Source organism: Mirounga leonina, unplaced genomic scaffold (genome assembly GCF_011800145.1).
Source record: "Mirounga leonina isolate KUSES-001 unplaced genomic scaffold, KU_Mleo_1.0 Mir_168, whole genome shotgun sequence".
In the NCBI taxonomy this organism is placed as follows: Eukaryota; Metazoa; Chordata; class Mammalia; order Carnivora; family Phocidae; genus Mirounga; species Mirounga leonina.
This window is the reverse complement of record NW_023270426.1, coordinates 44648005-44653385: the sequence shown is the minus strand read 5'-3', so window position 1 is coordinate 44653385 and position 5381 is coordinate 44648005. Positions and strand designations below refer to the sequence as shown.

The 5381-nt window shown below is 44.9% G+C and overlaps 1 non-coding gene across 1 annotated transcript; it reads right to left on the bottom strand.

Annotated features, from left to right (window-relative positions):
• Positions 1-257: 257 nt before the first annotated feature.
• Positions 258-364, bottom strand: LOC118017278. The gene has a single exon (XR_004681114.1). It is a non-coding gene; the product is annotated as a U6 spliceosomal RNA (small nuclear RNA).
• Positions 365-5381: the final 5017 nt, after the last annotated feature.

Sequence of the window (5381 nt, the reverse complement as noted above, 5' to 3'; positions counted from 1 at the left end):
CTGCCTCCCAGGCTACTGGCCTCTTCTTTTTTTTTAAGTTGACATTTTCTCATTTCTGAGATAGGCAGAAATGACACGTTTGCTCATAAAATTTCAGGTGTAACTCAGCTTCGCTCACATGTCATAGACTGCTTTATAGGAATATTTTTCCAGTGAAATGTCACAATTGCATGATTCACTGCCACACGTTGGGCTTTGACTCATACCGTTTCCTCCGACCTGGTCCACAAAGGGTGGCATCTCGCTGGGGAACTGCACAACATACGGAATGCTTCATGAATTTGTGTGTCATCCTCGCTCAGGAGCCATGCTCATTTTCTCTGTATCGTTCCAATTTTAGTATATGTGCTGCCAAAGCAAGCACCAGGCTATGGCTTCTTGAGTGACGAGGGAGCCTCTATCTCCCCCGTGGGAGGCAGCGCAAAGGAGAAGGGAGCACGCACACCCTGAAGTCCCTCTGCCAGGCTCAAACCGTGCCTCTGACGCCCTTCTGCTGTTTAACTTCCGGCACATTCCTTCATCTCCCCGTGCTTCAGATCGCTCTCTGCAAGTGGAAAAACGACAATAGGATCTGCCTTCTAGGGGTGCTGTGAGGATTAATGTGTTCATCCACAAGAAGCCCTTCCGCTTGGCGTGGGGCGAGTGCCCAGGAAACAGTAATTGTCCCACGTCCAGGCAGGACATGGTGCAGTGCCTGTTATCAATGTGGCACTCAACAAATCACTCTTTGCTGGGTTGGATCCAATGGGATAGACCAGCTACCTTTGGTTCCTCCTTGTTTCCCCCCTTCTCCCAGGTTCTGTTGAAAGTCTTTAAATGTATGGCCCATGAGAAATAACAGAGGTATCATGGGTGGACAACTGCCCTTGTTTGCCAGGATCTGAGCAATTTCTTGGGATGCAGGATTTTCAGTCCTAAACCAGGATGGGCCTGGCAAACCAGGATGGTTGGTCACCCAACTACTACTTGCATCTGCCATCTATGGGGCCAAGGCTGAGGTGTTTGTTCCTAGAGGAGCAAATAGAGGGGTGGTGATGTACTTAATGTTCTCCACCCCCAAATTTTTATTAGTGCCTCCTCTCTCCCAAGTGCTACTGAAATCTGCAGCCTGCAACCCTATTCTGCACTTGCCGGTCACAAATATTCCAGAAGTGGAATGTGTTGGCCGGGGGTGGTGGAAAGACGTATCTTGAACGACTCTCCACTGAGAAGGGAGCCCGACATGGGACTCTATCCCAGAACCCCTGAGATCATGACCTGAGCTGAAGGCAGATGCTTAGCCAACTGAGCCACCCAGGTGGCCCTCCTTTTGTCTTTTTCTGAACAACAGTTTATTAAGAGCTCACACTGGCAAAGATTGCTAGATCTCTAAGCAGTATAATCTTCCCCTTTCTTTTTACTGACAGAATCCCTATATTGTTGGGTATGGTAAGATGCCCACTAAAACACCCCAGCCTTCTTTTTAGAGGTGTGTATGTGGTGGGGGAAGGGGGATAGGCAATGAAATATAGTTGGAAGTCACTGAGTGGGGCTTACAGGGAAAGCTTTTTAAAGGGGGATGACTCAGCTAGAAGGTCCCACTTGTCTTTCCCCTGCATTTTCCTTCTCTTTACCTGGAGCACTGAAGTGAGGACTGGAGCTCCAGTATCCATCTTATGAACATCAGAACAGAGATCACACCTTGGAGCTGGAAGGAGCCTAGATCCTTCATGACATTTTGGAGTCACCATATCTGCTTTGGACTGTTAAACTCCACTCTTATTTTATAAGGGGGGAAAAATCTGTTTGATTTAAAACAATATTTTAAGTCATAGTAACTAGTGGCTGAACACAATTTCTAGTTGATCTATTGAATAGATGTGGAGCAGAGTGCAGAAAAAGACCTAATTTTTCCCCCTAAATGTCAAGATGTTAAGGTCATGGAAATCTAACAAATGAGAACTTAATGTTAAAACACAAGACACCCATTAACCTTTCCCAGTGTATACCAAGAGAAGCTGACTAAACCTGCCTTTTCTTTGAAGATTTATTTATTTATTAGTGGGGGAGGGGCTGAGGGAGAGGGAGAGAGAATCTCAAGTGGAGTCCCTGCTGAGTGTAGAGCCCGATGTGGGGCTCAATCTCACATCTTGAGATCATGACCTAAGCTGAAATCAAGAGTCTGACGCTCAACTGACTGAGCCACCCAGGTGCCCCAAACCTGTCTTGTCTTTGTATGCCCTCCATAGGAAAGCTGAGTTTGAAATACCCTTAAATCCTGGTGTCTTTAAGGATTGACAACCAGAGAATTAAATTAACAGAATTAAGTTTTTTATTTCAGGTTTGTCGACATGAGATGATGAACTTGAATCATCTTTTTTCTTAGTAGAGTGCTTACAAATGCTCAAAACGTTTATTAGAAACCCGGACTGTTTTATCCATCTGCATGTTCCCGTTATGGTTGTATTTTTAATAATGTTAAAGGAATCAGAATTTTTAAATTCACCTAGCATACATTTTTACTCATTCCAAGCAATAATAAGAATAGTTTGCACTTACTGAGCACTTACTCTTTGCCAGTGGCTGATAAATACTTAACAAATGGAGCCTCACTCAATCACTTCAACATCCCTATTGAGACACATGATATTATTACTGCCATTTTGCAGATGGGGAAACTGAGGTAAAGGGAGTTCAGGTAGCCTGCTCCAGGTCACAGAGCTAAGAAGTGATGATGGGATATGAACTCAGGTAGTGTTAAAAGTAACTCCTATCCTGAAATATGTGAGTGACTTTGAATAAACCAATTTCTTTACATATGAAAAAGATAAATTTTCTAGAAACTTTACTTAAATCTGCCCAAGAACATAGTGAATTCACCCAAGATCTTGGGCCATCTCCAAGAAGTCCCTGGTCTTAAGGGATGGTAAAGAAGATGCTCCCTAATTTGAAGGCAACCAACATGTATAATATTTGTGCATTCTCATCCTTATTTAGAACATCTGAATTCCATGATCATTCACTTAAGCAGGGAGAAAGGAAGCCAAAGGAGACAGTCAGTGTTCAATGCCTGGTAAGTCTTCAGATGCTTATCAGAATGATAACCTGCCTGATAACACACCGTTTGTTGGCTTTCTTCTTTCACCCGTCTCCCTTATCAGCACTTCCTGGGATTACCTCCCAAATAAATGTCTTACACTCAAATCCTTATCTCAGGATCTGCTTCTGGGGAACTCAAATTAACATTCATGTTATCTAAAACATCCATCCATGCATCCATCCATGCATCCATCCATCCATTTAACCTTACCAACCTACCATATGCCAGGAAACATAGGAGGTACTCAGGGTAAGATATAAATAAATCACTGCCCTTGAATTAAAGTTGCTCAATCGAATGACTTTGTATTTCCCTTGTAACCAGTCAGAGATATTTGATACACTGGCTGCCAAAGGAGCATTGGAAAGACTGGAGAATTCCCTGTTCAGAATCTTGAAGAGGGCTTTCTCAGCAGAGCCAGCCCTGGAGGGGCAAACAGTGCCTGGCACAGAGGAGGTATTCAATAAAAGCTTACTGAATGAGTGGACAAATGGGCAGAATGAACAGATGGATTGATTATAAAGTATATTAGGTTTTCTCTGGGATTCACCTCCCTTGCTTTAATTTGCCATTAAAAATACTATCTCAGAAAAATCAGGAAACTCATTCAGGTAAGATGAGTGTGAGATCTCTCCCAGCAAAGATTTTACATTTAAAAGAAGAGGGAGCAGGGAGACAGATGAACCCAAAAAAGGACCTCTGCACAGGTGTGGGGAGATTTGGGGGTGGCAGCCTTTTCTGGTATACCTCAAATCATAGAATACAAGAAGGTTAATCCAAGCTGCAGGAATGAACAAGACCATGTTTTGAGCCCCTGCGTTATCTGTTAACGTGTGTAATCCACAGGCTATTGCTTATGATTCCTGTATATTTGGGAGTTCTAAGAATGACAGCCCTTAATGCTTTGCACCCCGCTGTGTGGAGGGGCCTGACGAGGCCCGAGCCCTGAAGAGTTGCCAAAAAGACGAAGGGTGCAGATAACTGGTGTTCTGGAAGAGTTCCTGGTGGGCTTTTGTTTTATGGTGGGCTCCTGGAGGACTTGATGGAGTGGAAGGGGCTGGAGCTGGTACTTGGAAGTGGGTAGCATTCGGCTGGCTCAAGAAAAGAGCATCAGTCCTCATTTATCAGAAACTTACTGCGTGCAGGCTTTGGAGTAAGGGCTCCTGAGCAGAATCTCATTTAATCCTCCCTAAACTCAAACACGTACCTATATCATGATCCCTATCTAAGATGAATGTTAGAAGAGTTAAAGAATGTGCTCACATCAAAACAATAAATAAAAGGCAGGACCACTGCTTCTAGAGCCTGCCTCCTTTGGCAGCCATTCTGAACCACTCTACCACTGTGTTATTTCTTGGGGGGCTGGTAGGAAAGTTAGAAAGGAGGGGGAGGGGGAGGAGGAGGAGAAGAAGAAAGAAGGAGAAGGAGAAGGAGAAGGAGGAGAAGGAGAAGGAGGAGAAGGAGAAGGAGGAGGAGGAGGAGGAGGAGGAGGAGGAGGAGAAGGAGAAGGAGAAGGAGAAGGAGAAGAAGAAGAAGAAGAAGAAGAGGAGGAGGAGGAGGAGGAGGAGGAGGAGGAGGAGGAGGAGGAGAAGAAGAAGAAGAAGAAGAAGAAGGAGAAAAAGCAGCAGCAGCAGCAGCATTCGGCAGTGATTGTGGCCTTGAGTGAGTGGCAGGACAACATTCTATCCACTGCTTCCTTGGTGGCAAGTTTCCTTGTAGGTCTGAACCAGAGTGGAAATAGGGGATGTCTGTGATCTTTCATACAGGGGGTAACACATCACTAGGTATTCGTATCTCAGTGCTGACAGTGGGTCATTCAGGTGTGGGTTCAGGGGTCTCGTGCAGAGAAGGCTTCAGTGACCTGGGTGGAGCCTAAGTGGGAAAGGGTACATTCTGACTGACGCTGGGTGCAGCCGTGGGCCGTGGAGAAGAACGGCTCCCCTCTTTGCAAGGGTTCAGCCTGAGACACACTTGAATGTCAAGTACTCTTGTACCATGGCCTTGCCACCAGAACAGTTGGGAAGCAGAAAAATGGAACCCTCCCCCCGTCCCCGGACTTGCTTTATCACGTACCTCATCTACTGCCACTGTTGTTTCTTTCTTTTTAAAATTGTTAATTGCGGGAAATTACACAAAACATAAAATTGACATTTAAACCATTTAAGTGCACAGTTCAGTAGGGTTAAGTACATTCACACTGTTGTGCAACCAAACTCCGGAACTCTTCTCATCTTGCAAAACTGAAACTCTATACCCATTAAACAATTCCTCGTTCCCACTCTCCCTGGCCCCAGGCAACCAT